Source organism: Chelonia mydas, chromosome 2 (assembly GCF_015237465.2).
Source record: "Chelonia mydas isolate rCheMyd1 chromosome 2, rCheMyd1.pri.v2, whole genome shotgun sequence".
Lineage (NCBI taxonomy): Eukaryota > Metazoa > Chordata > Testudines > Cheloniidae > Chelonia > Chelonia mydas.
In genome coordinates this window covers 107,677,839-107,699,140 of record NC_057850.1, presented here as the reverse complement: position 1 = coordinate 107,699,140, position 21,302 = coordinate 107,677,839, and the positions used below count along the sequence as shown (strand labels likewise).

Here is a 21,302-nt window from a genome sequence, read left to right as displayed (position 1 = left end):
AGCACCAGGGGAGCCTAAACTGGCTCCTTGATGGCTCCTTTACTACCACCGCACAGAGCAGATCTCAGTGCAGGATTGATGCTGGGCCAAAATATACACAACTAGATTATATAGCTCTGTAATTTCATTTTCGTATCCAAATGGACCATCTTGTCAAGAAGAATCTAAAAATATTTGTTCACAGGTGACAATAAGTTTTTTTTATCATGTGATACTGTTTTCAGAGTCCAGTTAATAGTGCATCCCAGATAGGAGTCCTGGGATACCTACAATAAATGGATTTTTACATGTGGTAAGTATTGCGATATGAAGGCGGGCACAGAAATTGTTGAGCAATCATGGAGCTGTGTTAACTTTAGATAATATTCCCTAGTGGGAGGGGCAGATTTGCCTCAATTTATGAATTTGAGATGAAAATTTTATGATTAGAGTCTAAAAGTTATTTCCAGACACTTTTATTAATATTGTAGTTTTTTTTAATGTGGCCAACGTTAAAAACATATGTGCCTGAATGCAAAATCACACAGAATAATGAAAGCCATATATTCAACAAGCTGATGAAATAAAAGGTAAGGAGATGCATATTAATACATATACAGTCATCTTGATTTGAATTCCCCTAATTATCTACATCTAATATCTTGAAGTTCTTGCTTTACAATGTCAAGAGTAATCATCAAATTGTGTGGACAAGCGTTGAAGCCTTCCAATGGGGATTTGACAGCTATGGTTCAATTCAAGCCAGAACACTCTGGAATGTTGTTCTGAAACTTTTTTGGAAGCCAAAATGGCCTTCCAGTAGTTCTGGTACTATCGCTAACTAGAAATGCATTCGGGCACTCTTCCTTTTAGGACTGGAGAACTGTTGACAACCAAACTACAGAAGAGACATTCTGGATCTGAAAGAAATAGAATTTTAGGTCCTTTTTAGGGGAGAATTGTCATTCCACAGTTGTGAAGAACAATCTGAAAAAAGTAGTGAGATGCAGCGCCGGCTCCAGGCACCAGCGAAGGAAGCAGGTGCCTGGGGCAGCCATTAGAAAGGGGGGGCACGTCCGCGTCTTTGGCGGCAATTCGGCGGCGGGTCCATCACTCCCTCTCTCCCTCTTCGGCGGCAGGTCCTGCTGCTTTTTTTTTCTTTTTCTTTTTTTCTTTTTTTTTTTTTTGTCTTTGCCACTTGGGGTGGCAAAAAAGCTGGAGCCGGCCCTGGTGAGATGATTTTTAAAAGCAGAGGAAGGACGTCATCATCATTATCATTTTAACACACACAGGCCCTAATTCAAGAAAGCACTTAAGCACATACTTAAGTCCATTCCTATTCAGGAAAGCACTTGAGCATGTTGCTTAACTTTAAGCACCAGGTTAAATCCTTCCCTAAATAGGGATGCTCTTCTGAACTGAGACCTCAGTATGTACTTGTAAATCTTATTAAAGAGCCAATGTCAATTTTCCAAAGCCTAAAGTGAATTAGAAATGTTTACATTAATTTTATATTTAACTGAGTGTTAACGCAGAGGTTAGAGGGTGGTGGATATATGTACGCCGTTGCCTGTAGCATTGTTATTGGCACATGAGTACCACAGAAGAGGTTGTGGGCAGTAAGAAACACAGGCCAGTCTAATTTACACTGTGAAATGCAAAAGTAACGAAATACCAAAAATATTCAAAAGTTAAAAAATTATTTGTGTTAGTAATTTTTATTTAGTTAGCTAGTTCATTTTTTAGAAATGCTAAAAAATGGGGGGGGGGGGGGCAGAGGGGGAAGAGCACATCTTTCCCTCTATTCTAGGCCTGTGGTTCTCAAACTTTTTTCTTCGTGGACCACTTGAAAACTGCTGAGGGTCTTGGCGGACCACTTTAATGATCTTTCCAAATATTGTTCATACCGTTAGCTAACTATTGAAAAGTATTTTGGATAAAAGCGCTATACAAAAAAAACTTAATAATTAATGGGTTTTTTGTTCGACAAATAAAAGTACACAACTCATATTTTAATATCAGTAGCCTTAACTTTCTAGTGCGATGGATGTGTCCTCTCTCCCCTGCCATGGAAGTCCCCAAGCTGGGGCTGGGAAGGAGGGGGTTCTCTCGCTCTCTCCCCCACCGCAGCAGCCCCCGAACTGAGGCTGGGAAGGAGGGCCATCTCTCCCTGGCAGCTGCAGCACTGGAGCGGGGGAGAGTCACCTCTTTCTCTGGCTGCCGCAGCCCTGCACATCCCTAATTCCCCCCACCCCCTCTTCTCACCCCACTGCCCCCTCCCACCTACCCCCTATTCCCTCCCAGGCCACCACTTCACCTTACATGTGCATCTTCTCCAGGGTCCAGGCACCTAATTAGTGGAGCCACACCTGCGCGGCTCCACTAATTAGGTGAGTGGCCCTTTATTCTCTCGTGTGCATCCGCCCAGGCACGCATCTTAGAGGGAACTATCCGTGGACCACCTGAATGGAGCACACGGACCACTGGTGGTCCACAGACCACAGTCTGAGAACCTTTGCTTTAGGCATCCTTTTCATCTCTTAAAAATATATCCTAAGCATGGCAGTAGAACTAAAGATAACCCACCACCAATCAGCTTGGCAACTAAAAAACTCAAATCGCCGCCCCCTTGAACAATTCTCCATGCTAAATAATCTCTCCTAAAGTGTTATCTGTAGCACGAGCTAGGATATCTCTAGATAGTATATGATTTTAATTTTGGCAGCACCTCCATTTTAGTTTTAGAAGAAACTATTCATTCAAAATTTTAGGAAATAGCATTGACAGGTGCAGGGCCTACTCACGCCACCTTGTGTGAGTCAGTCAGTCTGATTGAGCAGTCTCTTCGGCAACATTGGGATTACTCAAGTGAATATGAGCTGCAGTATCAGCCTTAGCTGGAGTTGGGGAAATTGAAAAACTGACTGTATAGTGAGCTGTCTTAGTTGGGTTAAGATAGCATTTACAAATGATAGGGCTAAACTCATCCTTGTCATAGATTTATACCTTCAGCAGGTTTGAACCAGGGATAATTTTGGCCTAGACTGCATCTTTCTCCCCAGATTACCTTTCACATCTGTAACAGAAAACAGCCTTTCAGTCTACCTGTAATGAGGAAATTTTGTATGCCCCACTAACTTCCTCTATCCATTTATTTATGAGAACATATTCAAATTAAATTATAAGATCCTTTGGATAGACAGCATGGCATTTTATATGTATGTATAGTGTGTATTTATGCGCTGTATAGCACTCAGCACAATGGTCCTGACAGGGGCCTTTGGGCGCTATTGCAATACAAACAATAATAATAATTACATATAAAACGTTGGTGTATATTTATAAATTACATAGTGTGTGGCCTGAGCCTCCTCTCATACTGGTTTGAATGAGGAGTAACGCCACTGGAGTAAATGGAATTACACCAGCGTGAGAGGACAAAAAAGCCTGAGATTTGTACTTATTCTTTATACTCGTCCCGATGCGAGTTAATCTCATAGATTATCAAGAACACGAGTGCAGAATCACACAGCCATAATTTTATGTCCTTCAACTGAAGATATTTGTATAATGCAGTCTGTATCTATAACTGGATACTACACATCCTATAACGTGGTCACTTTAATATGAATACTTTTGACTTCGGCTTGACTATTGTATAGAAGGGTGCCTTTTTCTAGGGGAATGGTTGTTTCAAATACATTTTTTTTTTTTGGTCTGTTCAATAGACTGACGTTTATTTAGTTTCCGGAGTGATTGTATAGGAGAAAATGATCTAGCTGTATGAACTTTTATTTAATCTCTGCCAGACTTTCTCACTCTCTTTGGTCAATGGGAATGAAAGAAATTCTACCATGTTGAAAAATGGCACAAGAAAGAGAGCCTGTGAGTGTATTATCAAGCTGCAGGAAGAGAGGTCAAAGAACACGACTATGCAGCTTCACTGGAGAAAAAAAGAGAGGGGGGGAGGGTAAAGAGTAAACCTGATAAACTCTTTTCCTCCCTTGTTACCTGGTGGCAGATCTTCCTGCACGAAAGGTTCAGTAGCTTACAGTGCTAGAGTCTCATCTTCAGTAAGTGAATTGCGCAGGCCATTTCTCCAATCCAGAGATGTAATGTTCTGGACTTTTCCATTGCCCTGGTGCAGTGAGCGCCAGTAACTCCTCTACGTGGTTTGCCTGAGCTCCTTCTATAAAATGTAGAAAGTCATCTGGAGGTTACACCCCAAAGTGCATAGCTTAACATCTCTAATCTCATGGAGCCCTCCATGCCTTCCTGCCAGAACCTCTTAGAGACCTATGTGCATTCCCACAAGAACCTCTAATCTTGTAGGAATTATGAATTGAAAGGCTAATTGTGTCAGTGGCAATCCAGGGAGAGAATATTGCAGGGTGGGGGAGAGGGAAGGATTAGAATGGCATGGTTTGATGACTGATTAGGGAAATTATGGCGTCTAAGGGAGCAGGGGAGGATTGGATAGCTTGCTGAGAGGCTCCTCAAAATGTTCTGTTCAGTTGTTCAGATAAACATCTAAACTTTTCAGTGATGAAGCAGAACTCCTCCAAATCTAACTGCAGTTCAAGCATCACTTGTTCCCTGTGGTAACTTCTCTCTCAAATTGTCTTTGTCATTATTTTTGACTATCATGTAATAAAAACATATTTAAAAGTAAAATGATGGATTTCTCAGGGACTCTGACCCTCAGGGGCAGATTGTTAAAATGCTGCAGAGGAAGCTGAGTGCACAACACTTGTTAATTAGAGTAGAGTGAATGATTTATAGCAAATAATTTATTCAATAAGTTTGGCCTCTCTTTTAAGAATTGTCCATGAGCAGTTTGTGGTTTTCTTTATTCGTTTGTTACTTGGTGAATAGAATGTACTTCGCTGAAGTCAGTGGAGTTACACCAGGGAAAACTGGTATAAGGAAAAGGAGAATTGAGCTCGACATGTCTCTGAATGTTTGTGGAGGCAGGAGGTGAAACCACATTGCCCTCAGTACAGAGCAGTTCAAAGCAGCTGGAGTTTTGCAGTGGTGAATCAGGCCCAACGTGTTTAGACTCTGTTAAGAGTCAAGGTTCACAGGAGGTCACTGATCGTCACACCACATTCAAAGTAATGTAAAGGAGGCAGCATATTTTCTTGATCAGGTTTACTCACTTCATGATCAAATATCAGTTTAAAAGGGATATGGCACTATACAGGCTAATGCACAGCAGTATTCTCCGAACAGGTGCATAACATTTCAGTAATAGGTTTGTGGAGCGTTTATTCACTTGCCAGATTTATTTATCAGGTATTGAATTCAAAATATTTCCCCACAGGATATCCAGAGATTAGTGTGCAATGCAAATGCTCTTTGAACAACTGCATCCTCTAATCGGCATTAATGTCTGTAATTCTAGCATCACTGTGTGTGTCATTGAAATGGGCCAGTTGGTGTTTCCATTAGCCCTTTTCCAGGAGGTCATGTATCAATCATTTTAGATCCTACTAGGATGAAGTTTTGTCAGCTATCTGTCAGCTTGGATTCATGTGCTCTTTTCCTACCCATGTGCATGTACAGCAATTAGAGCTGCTTTGTTATTTTAATTTTGAACAAAAACAAATGTTTAAATGTTGCACGTTGCCAAAGGAACAGACATTCCAAGTTTTGACCAGCTCTGCATATGGTTTGAATGACATTAGAACTGATATTTGGTTAAGTAGATTAATAAAATAAAATTGAAGGTTTTGTTTTGGTTATGATGGCTTCAATGACTCAATTCTTTTATTATCTGCCCATTCTAGTCTACAAAATTTGCTAGCCTAAATTTTCATATGTGGCTAGTTATTTTAAGTGACTCCATTTTTTGGTAGCCCAAACCTTACATGGGGCTGGATTTTCAAAAAGTACCAAGCAGCCAGTCTCTGAAAATCAGACCCCATTTAGGGTCTCTCAAACTGGGCAAACAAAATTGCTAGTCATTTTTTAAAATTTAGGCCAATTTGTTTAAGTATCAGGCTTGAACACAGTGATGGCTTAAATGCATTTTGCCGTAACATTATCTGGTTTGTCTGTGTGACCAAATTGTGCTATAATAATACTAATGAACTGTGCCCTAATGCAGGGTTGGTCCATATCTAGGGTTTGTAGGTGCTATGGTAATACTAGCCATACTGCATTAATTGCTCCTAAACTTGTTGTTAAACATGTATTGGGCTATAACTGGGCTTCTCTGTCTTACAAAACTAAATCCTAAGTCACTCTGTCCATTTCCGTGAGGGAGACCAGGTCCTTGAAGTTGAGAGCAATAAAAGAAAGAAAGGACTAGTGAAAGACAAAGAATAAAGGGATGGTGAGAGAGAGAGAGTGAGAGCATGCATGTGTCCTGTCTATGCATGGCTCAGAACGATGCTACAACTGCATTAAAAAATGTGATCATCCACTAGTAGGAAATAGAGATTATATTGTTACCTGCCTTACTGTGCATATAGATCTCTCTTCTTTATCTATATGCACAAGGAGTTAAGTGCACGCGTATACAAGCGATTGAGTAACTGTGGTGGCTGTATGCTGACATAAGTTAGGTCAACATAATTTTTTAGTGTAGACATAGCCTTAGAAGTCACCCGATCCCCCCACTCAGTTATTGTTGAAGTGCAAGGAGGGCCTAAATTTGGCCCATCCCTACTTTGTAATGCTGAAGCTCTCTGTGTAAGCTTCTAATTGGGATAAAGTTGTTGCCCTTTTAACCAGAGATTGTGTTTGAGACACACCAGTCCTATCAGGTACTTATAGGTTGACAAAGTATAGTTCTGGCAGAAATTGAACAGAAATTTTAATAAAACATCCACGCTAGTAGAAACTATTCCACAGGCCCTCCTCTTAGCAGAGTTTCTAAATGTATTTGTGTAACACATGAGTGGAACTGGAGAGAGAGGATCATGTTGCAGAAGGGACCTCTTTTGTGACACCAGGCGCTTAGGAGTGCAAGCTGGCCCAGGCTTCTACCAGACAACCACAGACCGCTGTGCCTGCTTAGCAAAGACCCCTTTCCAACTCTGCCTGCCTGCCCATAGCACTGATTGCTAATGAAGCAGTTTGTAACCATGTTGACTGTGGATGTAAGCCATCTTACAACTGCATTCAGCTGTAACTGTGTTTGAAAACTGCTTCGAACATGGTCATGAGGCCTAGTGTGAATAGGATCAAAAGGCAACGAGTGAGAAGAGAGTAACATATGGGACACTTGTGACCGCCTGCCTGACTTGGCCAAATTGTGTTCAAAAAATTTCCTCTGGCCGAGGCCTGTACTCGGTTAGAAGCTGTTTTGGCCCCAGTGAAATTTAAGCTGAGAGTCAGTATTGTTTTGCCAGTACAGAGAAGGCGTTGGGCAGCAACAGCACACACTTTCAAAAGAGCTCAGTGTCATTGTCTCTGAGGCAACCGGAATCAGTGTCTGCTTACTGGAAAAGGCAGCCTGAATCTCTTAATTGTTTTTTATTTCCTTTGTGGTTGGAAATATTGATATCTATTGTAAATATGCAATATATTGCATACCTTAAACAAATACAAGTCCATCTCTAGCTTATTTCCTTTGCCGCACATTTTGGAGGTCACCCATTGAGTGTTTGGATGGTTGAGATAGGGATGAGTTCCCAAAGTTGTTGTCAAATAATGAATTGTCAACCTGAAAGAAAATGAATTGAATCACTTTCTTGGGTTAATTATAATTTAAATACAGATGACCTAAATTGTAGGATTTAGGGCTTGTCTACACTGGCAATTTACAGCGCTGCAACTTTCTCGCTCGGGGGTGTGAAAAAACACCCCGCCGAGCGCAGCAAGTTTCAGCGCTGTAACGCGCCAGTGTAGACCGTACCCCAGCGCTGGTAGCTACGCCCCTCATGGAGCTGGGTTTTTTAGAGCACTGGGAGAGCTCTCTCCCACCGCTCTGCCGCGACCACACGAGCCATGTTAAAGCACTGCCGCGGCAGCACGTTAGCATTGCCAGTGTAGACTAGCCCTCAGATCCAGCTTTGAAGATTCCCCCCCGCAAAGTTCTGAGGTGTGTGGGTCAAAGATTATGATTTGGCCTGTTTTAGGGATAATGCCAGCTATGTATCTTACATCTGAATTCACGTTCAAATTTCAAACTGACTCTAAAAGTTCACAGATGTTCTGACTTGCAAACTAAATTCCCATTAATTCCCATGCCCATTTCTAAACTAATAAAAAAAGTGTGTTTTTAATGTTGTTGCAGCCATGTTGGCCCCAGGATATTAGAAACAAGGTGGGTGAAGTAATATCTGTTATTGGACCAACTTCTGTTGGTGAAAGCTTTCAAACTACACAGAGCTCTTCTTCAGACAAGTATAAGAGAGATTAGAGTATTGTGCATGCTTTGCCTTTGTAATAAACAAACAGAACTACACTGCCATCTTGTGTCTGCCTGAAGTATAGCTACTTTACGGCAGTGTAATTTTGTAGGGATGAGCCAAATCTGAATTATAATTAAGACAAATGTCCGACTTCCCTATATTTGGGTCTGCTTAAGAGCTTAGAAACTTTCTGAATAGTAACAGGAGCAGGTCTTCACTCAGTAAGATCATGTGCTCTGAAAATGGGTCACGTGGGTTAGCAACAGGCATCAGCCAGTTAGAAGAGATGCTGTCAGAGGCTCGTACAGAGCATGCTTGAGGACATTTTTCCTGAAGAGCTTTGGAGTGGAAACACCCCCGTGTAGGAGCTCTTAATAGAAGAGACTAAAGAAAATCCAGAAAGTACTGCTGCTTTCTGTCAGGAACAGTTTAAAAGCAACTGGCCATCTGACAGAAGAAGCCACTGTGGGGAAAGAGACTTTTAAAATGGCAGAAACATGTTAATCAAGTTGGACTGAACATGAAGGCTTGAGTGGGAGGAATCACTGGGGAGGGAAAGAGAAGGTAGCTGGCTGTTAAAGCATATGTCTGAATTGCATATGTCCTCTGTCTAGGAGGAGAGTTAACCTGCACAAAATGTTTTGGCTTCTAGCCCATAGCAGCAGCGTCATGCTGCTTCATCTTTTTGTGTGCCAGAGTCCTGAGATGAGGGGTGTCACTTTGGTGGAGAGGAAGAAAGGGAAAAATATATAATAATAATATAATTATTATTATTAATAATAATAATAAATAATAAAGTTGTTGTTGAGTCTAGATTGGCCAGTATTATTTTTCAGGAAAAAGTCATGGTGAAAGGATAATGACCCAGATGTGAGCTCCTTCAGATTAAATTAGCCCTTCTTGGAAGGCCTCAGAGAATAAAATCAACAGAGTTCTGTTGACATTACTTTTCAAACCTATAGAAATGAATAGATATTAGAATTTTTCTATGCTACTTGAAACATCGTATAGCATCTTTCAACAGAGATAAAATTCTCTATTAAAAAACCCCATAGAATGGTTATAAGTTTATACCTATAAGACTTGTCCATAAGGGTACTTAATGTAAAAAAAGGAAAAAACAAAGGGTTAGAGCAAGAGCTAGCTCTTATCCCCGAATATGGGGTGGCATGAAGTGGCATGTCCCCAGCTGGAGTGCTGGGAAGGAATTGTCTAACAGAATCACAGTTCTTTCCCTTTTTCCCTCCTGGCTCCAGGAGGTAGTTATTTCCTGCACAGCTTTCCCCACTGCACAGCTCTGCAGGCCAGTGAATTGGAAGGGGTAGAATCAAGGCTGTGCCCACTCCTGACCTCTCCACCATTTGCTCCTGGAGTTGGATAGCAGCTATGCAGAGCCCGCTCTGTCCCCTCATACTCAGGGCTGGTCTACACTAGAAGATGAGGTCAACCAAACTTATGTCACTCCAGGGCTGTGAAAAATCCACACCCCTGAACAATGTAGTTAAATCAATCTAAGTGCCTGTGTAGACAGCACTAGATTGACAGAATAATTCTTCCACTGACCTACCTGCTGCCTCTTGGGAAGATAGATCACCCACGCCAATGGGAAAGCCCCTCCCATCAGTGTAGGTAGTGTCTGCCCTGAAGCACTACAGTGGTGCAGCTGCACTGGAATGGGTTATCTAGGGAGGTGGTAGAATCTCCATCCTTAGAGGTTTTTAAGGCCTGGCTTGACAAAGCCCTGACTGGGATGATTTAGTTGGTGTTGGTCCTGCTTTGAGCAGGGGGTTGGACTAGATGCCCTCCTGAGGTCTCTTCCAACCCTGATATGATATGATTCTATGAAGTGTGGACAAAGCCTCAGACCCTCAATCTAGCTAAGCCATGTGTAGCTGCAGAGGGAGACTTGTCGCCTGCTTACTGCCGTGAGTGACTGCATAGGACCGTGTTACAGAGTAAAATAGCCCAAAGTAAATAAAGTTTAGTTTTTTCTCCAAAGGCCAGGCTGATGAAATAGTCCTTCATTTCTACAAATGAAAAACTGACTTGCTTCAAAATGGATATGGCCTTGGCAAATCAAAAGCTTTTTTCATTATATCCTACTAACATTGCTGTTAGTTGCTTTAAACACAGATTCAGAGTATATTCTGCTTAATCAAAACCCACCTCCTGAAAGGCCTCCTGCTTCCAGGATTCCAGAAGTCCTGCTGTCCTACAAGTCCCTTGCCTCTCTCCCTCATCCCCTACTAACATATGCCCCTTTATCTTATGATGCCTTTCGGAGAAGGCTTCCATTAGCCTTCGTCTTTGGGGCCAGAAGGCCATTTCCCCTTTTCTCCCAAACTCTTCTGGGAGATCCAGAGACTCCCTCTCTCATCCTGAATTTGTATGAGGGGCCAGGCTGTGGGAGTTAGTGGTTCTGTGCCCACCCAGTCCAGAAAAAGCCTTTGGTAGTAGCAGTATGCTGATATTTCCCAGGCTGTGCTACACCAGACATCTCAAGCACCAGGCGTCTTGAGTACCAGAGAGCTAGGGACATCTCAAGCACTAGAGAGCTAGTTAGCCAGGTCAGTAGAGGGCAAGGATGTCCTGATTTTGCTGCTATTATTGGGAGGTAGGAACAGGTAACTGTTTTCTAAACCTAGTGGCAGATGTGAGGGAGCTGGTATAAAATGCAGCTCCCTAACAAAGATTCATAATGGAAAGAGTAGAGGGTCCACTCGTGCCCTCCTGAAGACTATGGGAAAGGTAGGAGAGGGGGATGGGCACCCATCATTGTCATGGTTGTACCTGGTAGGTCATCAGCAGTATCAATAACATCAAGGATTCCAAAATCATGAGTCAGGTCTCCAGTCATGAGACTGGCAAGAAAATTATCAGTGTAGGGTTCTTGTTCTTTGCATTCAGTTTTCTGAGCCTTTAGAGCGCACTTGGTTCACACTTTCAAGTTTCTGTCCACAGCCACAAGAATTAGTCACTTAGTTTAAAAGAATAAATAAACAAACCAAAACAAAAAGGCTGAGATTTCACTTTCCAGGAGCTGGAACTATCACAAGGCTTATGATGAAATCATGAGGGCTGGCAACAGTGTCTCATTCCAGGAAAGGGGGTTGCTGGGGATTCATAGGAGGCAGCCTGGGAGTAATATTCATTTATCTTATTGATTTATTCAGACTTTTAACACAAAAAGAAAAGGCTCCATCCAAAGCGCTACGTGATCTTAATGTCACTTTAAAAAACTACAATAGCATAAAGTCAGCAGTTTACCTGAAAACGATTAACCAGCCAGTACCCGAAAATACCCCCTGGGCAACCATATAGTAATCTGCCACAGACCTTACTGCACTCTCCCGAAATGGGTTTTACCCTGAATTGTGGCCTATACATTTCAGACCAAAAGACCCCTCGCGAAAAACACCCGGCTGGAAATTCCCTGTCTTTGCAAGGGGGCCCTATTCATGCAGCTCTGCTGTCCACAACAGGCTCGGAACAGCACAGGGAGAGTTTTATGGGGGTCAAAGGTCTTCCAGTTATTCCGAAATGTTGTTGTTCTATTCCAAATAGATATTTGGGATGCTAGATCACTTGTGTATTTATCTAAGGGCTCGTCTACACTTAAAACGCTACAGCAATGCATCTGCACTATGGCAAATGTGCCGCTGTAGCATGTCAGTGTAGACACTACCTACGCTGAAGGGAGGGTTTCTCCTGTCGAGGTAGGTAATCCATCTCCCCAAGAGGCGGTAGCTGGGTCAACGGGAGAATTCTCCTGTCAACTCAGCACTATCTGCACCACCGGGGGTTAGGTCAGTTTAACTGCGTTGTTCAAGGGGATGGATTTTTCACACGCTGAGCAGCATAATTATACTGACTTAATTTCCTAGTGTGGACCAGGCCTAACACACATCCTTGGTCTTTCTGAGTGTCACACTACTGTACTTCAGGGAAGAGGAGGCAGAGAAACTGGTGGATGTGTCCCAAAACCTTAACCCATTTTTAGCTCTCTGACAGTAAATCCATTGCTATTTCACTGAAAGTAGGCTAGTGGCATGCATAAAATTTGTATTGTTCAGTGCCACCATTGTGTTGGCACTGTACAACACACAAACTTAAAGGTGACCTGTAAAGGAAAACATTGATTTGTGCCTCTTTATCAAGTATAAAGAAGGCCTGTAAGGTTTTGGGGTTTGAGGTTGGTTTCTTTTCAAGGATTTTTTTCCTTGCTTGGACTCCTTGGAGGTCTCAGATGTGGGTTGTGAGCAAGCTCCACTCTTAACTGGGTATACTGGCTCTTTAACAAAGACCTCGTTTCTCCCAAGAGTTTCTCAGTTGTTTGTATGAAATGTATTAACAATATTCTACAAAACCCTAGAATTTTGAACTACTGTACAGGAGGCAGTCCAGTGGGGAGAGAAAATGAGTAACTCTCCCCCATCTTGAATCTGCCTGTGAGGGTAGGGTGTAGGCAGTCCACCTGCTAGCCCTCTGTCACTCAGTGGAGTAAAAGCTTTTGGCAATGGGCACAAGCTGAGGTTTCTCAAGCTATGTTACAAAAGGGTTCTTGGTTACTTAGGCACCAGAGAGTCACTTAGCCGTGGCTATCTTGGAACCACTCCTTCTGAAGGGGAGACTCCAAGATAGAAACTGCAATTTCAGTAAAAGACTAGACAAAGCCATGCCAATCCTCAAACTGATAAAGTGACAGCTTTCTGGAATCAAAGTCATTTGTTACTTGGTTTCTGAACAACCAAAGTGTGAATTAACAAGGTTGTGTTGCATTTGCTGTCTCAAATCATGCAGACATAATAGAGATTTCAAAAAGTGACAGAAAAACTTCAAGAGAAACTTTACTGAACCTGTAATTATAAACTTTATGGTATTTCAACAAGGTACTATTTACAAAATTAGCCTGAGATAATCCATGTGTTAAATCTAAATAGTAAGATTCAGTATTTATAATTAAATACTGTTTGGTATTGGAGCTATCCATGAATTGGACATTTCATATGTTCATGATGGCATTAAAGTGAGCTTCCTATAATTAAGTATTCTTATAATGAAATATTTGCTCCCATGTAGTTAACATAACCGTCAAGAAATATATGAAACCAAGCGTAGAAAGCCCAATTTTCAAACTCTTATCTGTAGTGTAAGTGGGTATCACTCAATGATATAATGAAATGGACCCCCTCCCCCGAGTCCCCAGTCAGTTAGTTATACAAATTAAGAAAAAACAGCATCTGCTTACTTTCCTATATATATTATACAGATTGCTGGAGACTGTAAGGAATTAATTAAGGGATCTGGAGCCTTTAGCCTTAGCTTTATTAATTCAAATCCAGACCAAGGGTGAAATCCTGGCCACACTGAAGTTGATGGCAAATCTCCTATTGACTTCAATGGGGCCAGAATTTCACCCTATTCTATAGTGACCAAAAATAGTCGGCAGTTTGATGGTGGTCAGTGTGAAATGAGTTGGTGCTCTAGGTCCATTTCCTGGAGTAGGTCAAAGGTGACCACAACACAATTTTTCCTCCCCACCCCCAATATTATAACTGACACCCTTGTTGACAGTATAACCAGGAAAGAATAAATAAGTCTGGGGACTGACGTACCTTCTCAAACTTAGAAGTGGCTCCTTCAGTATAGGGCTGAAACATACTTAGGGCAGCCTCTGGCTCATTTCTCAACAGGTATGGACAATATAACAACATCCTCTATGGCTGTCCCCTTACACTCCTGCTTGCAGAGCCATTAGTCCAAAACGATCCTTCAATAATATTTTCAAGATGGTCCTTTGTATTCCCCTTAACTCCCAATAAACAGCTGGCAATATATGTCAGGGCACGTCAGCAATACAAATGTTTGTAAGCCATCTGCCCCAAAACCACCAGTAGAAGTTAGTTATATAGAAATTACAAAAAGGTTCAGAAGTTTAAGATACAATTAGAAATCAAGAGCTGTACTCTGACCTGCCTTCTGCTGGCAGAAGGTACATGGCACCGATAGCAGAAATTCTGTTATGAGGGTGTTGCAGTTTTAACTATTCTGTGAGCTAGATATAAGGAGAATCACATATGCTAGACAGTAGAACTTGGATGGACTTCTGGCATCACAGCACAAATCCCTATTGCCTGAGCTAAGGGTGAATCACCCTAACAATAACAGGGTTTATAGTTTCTGTAAGCTGCCACTACTAAAACGTGCAGTGATCACACACATGCTAGCGTCTCTGGCGTGGTGGAGTCCTGTATGGGACAGTAGTGTCTATTCACACTCTTAAAGCCAAATTATGGCTACTGTAATATACCTGTGCGGCTGGGTCTGGAGAAGAATGCAGGTAGTCAAAGGTCTGTGCATCTCACCGTGGCCCCACATTCTCATGCACTGGCCAGGGACTCTTGGGTTGTATAACAGGAGACACCAGTGAGTGTGCTCCCCCACCTCTTCCCCAGAGGCATTGGGTGAAATCCTGCCCCTCTTGAATTCAATGGGAATGTTTTACCATTGACTTCAATGGGGCCTGAATTTCACCCATAATGCCTGCTTCTAGTGTCCTGGGAAGAAAGAAACTAGACAGTAATCTAATCTGTCTCTCTCTTGAAATATGGGGCAGATATTCACCAAAGGGCCACCGGTCAGACTCAACTCTTTTGTCAGTGGAACACATTTATTTGGTCACTTTAAAATGCTGTCTTCTCCTCCAGAGAATAAGTTTCACTTTTTTAGCTTTTTCTAACAGGAAATCTTCCTAAAATCTGCAGTCATTCTGGCTGTCCTAGGTTACACCAACTCCAGGGCAATAATGCCCTTTTCATTTGAAAAGGTGACTGAACACAGTATTCCAAATGAAGAAGTGCAGTGCCTTGTGCAATAATATTATCACTTCTTTTGATTTATATTCTATTCCCTGATTCACCCCAGTATCCCATTTGCCTTTTGTGCTCAAGCCATTCACTGTCCTAATGACTTGAAGGGTTTTTACTAAAATAACCCCCGGAGTAAATTCCTTTTCTGGTCAGTTCACTCTGAATTACTGTTTCACTTAAAATGTACTCTGTCTGTCTTGGTTCATTGCCTCTAGATTTATTATGTAACATTTGCCTTATTTAAACTACATTTTCTATTTACTGGCCCAGTTGCTTGAAAGATCCAAATCACTCTAAATCCAGTTACATTGTTGCTCATTATTCTGTCTCTCTCCAGTTCTGGTACCATCAACTAATATTGATATCTTACATCTGATATTCTCATCAAAATACGTTACTAACAATTCTGTGCATTTAAAAGATAAAGGTCAACTTTAGAAATCTCCCATGGTCACCAGAAATAAGGCCAAGATGTCATTATTTTTTGCCTCTTTATATGGAAAATAGTCATTTGATATTCATATGGAGACTTTTATTAGCACATGTAAAAAGTGCTTTGAAAAATATTTTAATCAGGCATGTAATTTTTTTTTATGATTGTGTCTATTTGTATTTAATGTGCTTGTTATCTTTGATCCTTTTTGCCTAGAGGGTATCCAAATGACAGCATGGCATCAGTGGATTATCTTTTGTGCATCTGTAAGTTATCTGCCCTTTTAAAATTTTCACCAAAAAAGTGTTGTTTTTAATGTGAACAGACAACAAAATGTTTTCCAATCCAAATGACTCTTTCTAACTGTCTCTCTCCTACCCTGTCTTTGGTGGCCTGGGGCAAAATCTGAAACTGAGCCCGCCCTTTCTAACAAAAATTGAAGACAAAAAGAATACCCACAGAAATCATGAAACTAGGGGTACAGAAACACTGAGGGGAGGCCGGGTTGCAATGCCATTAGGATTGGGGGTCCTCTCAAACAGCGTGCTGGGGCAAACAGCCCCAACTCAATGTCAGACCTGCATAAGTTCTAATGAACTCCGAGCTTATAACAGACAGCTAGTGCTCCTTAGAAGTGACACTTTAAGTACTGCAATTATGGCGAGCATGAAACTTTTAAGTGTTTCATTATATGTTTAGGAAGACTAAAGTTCAGCCTCAGAGAAGGGCACATTGGGCCACCCCTTCAGGTGTGTCTGAGCACCAATCACTGCACTTGAAGTGAGGGCATAGGTAAGTTTCCGTCCTTCGCTCCCACTCTGCCTGGAGGTGGCTCAAGGCAGGTTTGGCTCCCAGCAGTACTTAGAGCAGCTTCAGAGCTGCTCTAGCTTGCAGTGTGTGGAACTGTCCCCATGGGAACATTCCACCAGCCCAGGATCACCAGTCTGCAGTGTTCTTTTGCCACCCTATTACACCCACTTCACCCCCCGTAACACCCGCTTTGCCACAGAGCAGAGGGAAGAAGCAGGTGAGGTAGAATGTTTAACCCAGTAATCCCTAGCTGCTATAATGGCCCCTTGGGGCATTGGCAGCTGGCCGTAAATTAGAGTAGTCCTTAAACCGGAGGTCCCCAAACTGTGCGGCATGCCCCCCCGTTGGGGGCATGGAGGAACGTCAGGGGGGCGCATTGGGGCCCAGGGCAGCCCCCACAGGAGGCGGGGAGGGAGCGCCATCCAGCCCATCCCTGCCCCCAGCTCTGCTCCGGTCCTGCCCCCAGCCACGCCCCTGGCTCCCTGCCCTGTGGCCGGCCCTGTCCCCAGCCTTGGTGTGACTCTGCTGCCGGCCCCGCCCCGTCCCCAACCTCAGCTGCTGGCCACGGCTCGGTTCCTGGCCCAGAGCCGAGGCTGGGAGGAGGGCTAGGAGTGGAGCCACTCCACTGCAGCTCCACTCCTGCCCCCACCCCCAGTCTCAGCCCATGACAGTGGTCCCGCTCCTGGACCCAGACCCAGACCCACCCCCAGCTGTGGCCCCAGCCTCGGCCCCCTTACCCCATCTGTGTTCACCCCACCCCACAAGCCTTGGCCCCGCTCCTAGGCCCAGCTCCAGGGGGAGCAGGGTGTGTGGACAGGGGTTAGGGGGGTATGACCCTCAAAAGTTTGAGGACTGCTGCCTTAAACTGTGTGTATAGCTGGCTCTTCTGATACACACTGTGTGCTCCTCAATCACAGCCCCATGTGTTTAAATAGCAGGAAGGATATGGGTCACAAACGCAATCTAGTTTTGTAAACCCTAAAATTCCCTAAAGGCAGTTTGTAAGAATCATAAAACATTGTATTCCATGAGGTTCACTCTTCCCTGTTATGCATGAACTTGCCTTGGATGCTGAGTTTCAGTCAAGGTACTCCCTTGCTATTGCATTATGCACAAAGAGAGTGGAAATACTTTAGTAATAGTTATAAATGTATTTAAATAGTTATAAATCTACATCTGAGTGAGTAGACTCCATATTCAATAAACAAATAATGAGGAATTTGTGATAAGGAGAATGCCAAAGAAAACACATACCACACAGCAGTCAAGTTAAAAAAATTCTTTCTCTACAGTAGGTACTTACTTATACGGTGCACATCACCTTCGTATCTGAATGCCTCACAAATATTAATGTATTTATTGTTACAACACACCTATGAAGTAAGGAAGCACCATCTTTCTCATTTTACACATAGGGAACTAGGCCCATATTAAGAGTCAGGAGAATAAAGTGTGAATTAACAAGGTTATGGTGCATGTATCCTTTCTCAACTCATGCAGGCATAATAGAGATTCCAGCAAATGACAGAAAAATTTAACTGCAATGATTAACTGTATGTACTTGTTACAAAATAAGCCTGAGATAATCCAGGTATTAAATCTAAATTATAAGATCCTGTATTTATCATTCAGTACAGTTTAATATTGGAGCTAGCCATGAATTGGGCAATTCATACTTTAGTGATGGCATGAAAGTGAACTTCTTTTAATTATGTTTATTTCCATATATCTAAGACATTTGTTACTCAGAAATATCTTACCATACTTTGTAATCCACATTCATTGAGTTTTATTCCTGGTAAAGCTGCTCAGAGAAATTTTGGTGAACCATATTCCATTGGAATATATGGTTTCATGAAAATAAAAAATGCTTCGTGAAATCAAGTCGACTTTACTGGAACTTCATTTTGGAAGAAAAGAAGGGAGGAAAGTTCTGACAATGTTGAAAAGTACCATTTTGATTTTTTGTTTTGTTTTGAAACAACTTTTTGTTTCTAATTTTTTTATCTCATGTTATATATGAATTTTAATACACATTTAAAAAAAGTCAGAATTAAATAAAACATTTTGAATATGTCAAAACAATGTTTCAGTCAACCTGAAGCTATATCTTTTCAGAAGTATCCTTTCTGAAGAATTTCTACATTTTCAATTTTCATTCTGGTTCAGAATGAATCCAAATGTCAAAAATCCTTTGCAAAACAGAATTTCCAACCCCCAAACACCTCAAATTCCTGGCTTTATCGCTAAACTGTTCTGTGACTTTGGGCTAGTCTCTCTACCACTCTGTGCCTGAGTCTCCCTATCTATAACATTATAGGATTGTAATATTATAATAGGATTATAATATTGACTCACCTTTGTAAAGAACTGGGAGATCTATCTAGAAAAAGCACTAATTATTACTGTACATTTATTCTAACATTACAGTCATCATGTGTGGCGGATATCGTAGGCCAGGGGAAGCTAAGCCTCCCCAAAAAGCCAGGTGTGGCCCCAAGGCCCCCTCCTGCTCTTCACCTGTGGCCCCAGCCCAGGCTGCACCTCTTCCATGAAGCATGCGGGGACTGGGGCTAGGTCAGGCCAGCCGGGAGCCCAGGCCTCGGAGCAGCTGGGGCCACACAGTGCTTCGGGGCTGGGGGGCGCTCTGGCTGGCCAGCCTGGGACTGTGGAATATTCCTGCCAGCTAGTTCAGGGCTGTGTGTGGCTGGGTTAGGGCTCCTTCGGATGCACTGTGGGGCTCGGTGCTCTGGCAGGGAAGTGGGGGCGGAAGGGGTGAGGGAGGGGAGGGGCCGGACCTCAGGCAGAAGGGGCGGGGCCAGGAGCCTCCCTGAACGGGTGGGTTTACACGCCGCCCATGATTACAGTATCTCAGTCCCTTGACCAAGCCCAACAGCCTTTGATACCATATCTTTTTCCCAGAGAAGTTCCACGCTTTTAAGGCACAACTGGAGGCCTTTTTATTTCGGTAGATTTATCTTTGACATGTTTTGTCCCCTCCTGTTTATATTTGTCCACCTTCTGTTTGTTTTTGATTCATGCAAATTGGGATGAAGTTGCCCTGAGGGCAAATTTTCCTTGTGCCAAATCCTTGTATAATGGTTGGCAGTCTATTGAATGATGCATGGAGAATCCTCTGTGGTCTAACAGGGTTGAAGTACATTGGCAAGGCAGTATGGGGAAGCTTGTGGTGCTGTTGCCTGTGCTGAGTCTTTTATTGCTTGTAAATAGAAGGAAGACCTAATTCACTGGGCTATGTAACATTTAAGCCTCAAAATGAGGCTTAAGGGTGTCTTGTGTTATGTATAATCCTATACAGGAGTGACTTTCTTTCTTAGCTTGTTCCTTGGCATCAGGACTGCTATGAAATAGCACGAGCTATTGATATGCCAATAACCACCCCAAACACACCAAGAAATCTGTTATCTACAGCCACTATTGGCACGCCAATACCACAGAATATGTTCTGAGGAGAAAGTCTGGAATATACACCTTAACACACTCAGAACCACCTTCACCAAACAAGGACACTCCACCAGAGAAGTAGATCACATCGTGGAATGGACCACCCAAATACCCACAGAGATTCTGCTTCAATACAAAGATAAAATCCCCTCCAACTATACACCCCTAGTCATCACCTACCACCCTACACTGGAGCCTATATGGGGTATCTTCAAACAACTACAACCTATACTCAATGGGGGCCACATCCTGAAAGAAATATTTCCTGAACCCCCTTTCCTGGCCTTCGAACACCCCCCTCCAACCTCTCCAAGCTCATCATCAGATGTGAGCTCCCCACAGACCATGACACACCAACTCAGAGCAGCCCCAGACCCTGCTACAACAGCTGAAGAGCTGCAAAACCTGCAGCCATATTTCCACTGCTACAATGATCAACACTCCCCACAACACACCTTTCAAAATCCATGGGTCCTACAGATGTCTATCACAACATGTGGTGTACCTCGTCCAGTGCACTAAATGCCCCAGTAACAACTATGTGGGTGAAACCAAACAATCACTGCGCTCTCAAATGAACTAACACTGGAAAATGATAAAAGCCAAAAATACCATATCACCTGTGAGTGAACACTTTTCACAAAGCAATTACTCTGTATCTGATCTCTCAGTCTTCATCTTCAAAGGAAACCTGCACAACACTTTCAAAAGACAAGCTTGGGAGCTTGAATTTATAACTTTACTAGACACTAAAAATCATGGACAGATTAGAGACACTGGATTTATGACTTATTACAACAATCAGTAGCCCACTAACAACTCCCCCCTACCCAGCTGCCTTTCCTGCCCCCTCCCATCCTTTCCTCCCTATGACTTCACCTTGAATGGTCCGTTGAAATATATGATAACTACTTATGCTAAACAGTCTGTTGCGATTTATATTTAGCTGGGACACTCTGGGTGTGGGCTTGTCTACAGCTACAGAGCTAGAGTGGCACAGCTACACAGATGCAGGTGCACCACTGTAGCACTTTAGTGAAGATGCTACTACACCGACAGGAAAGCTTCTCCCGCTGGCATAGTTAATCCAGCTCCCCGAGAGATGGTAGCTACGTCAAAGGGAGAAGCTCTCCCGCCAACGTAGCGCTATCGATACGGAGGTGAGGTCAGTATAACTATGTCATTCAGGGCTGTGGATTTTTCATACCCCTGAGCAATGTAGTTATACCGACATAGATGTGGTTATACTGACATAGCTATAGACCTGGCCTGTGTCTATGCTGCAATTCGAAATCCATGGCTGGCCTGTGCCAGCTGACTCGGGCTAAGGGGCTATTTAATGCAATGTAGACGTTTAGGCTCAGGCTCTAGCCAGGCCGCAGG

General features: G+C 42.8%; 1 long non-coding RNA gene across 1 annotated transcript in view; it reads right to left on the bottom strand.

The window, feature by feature from the left end:
* Positions 1-376: 376 nt before the first annotated feature.
* Positions 377-21,302, bottom strand: part of LOC122464192 — a 30,154-nt gene continuing 9,228 nt past the window's right edge. Inside the window, exons 2-3 of the long non-coding RNA XR_006288131.1 lie at positions 3,991-4,168; positions 377-899 (exon numbers count right to left, since the gene is read on the bottom strand). This is a non-coding gene — a long non-coding RNA (uncharacterized LOC122464192). The remainder of the gene's footprint in view (positions 900-3,990; positions 4,169-21,302) is intronic.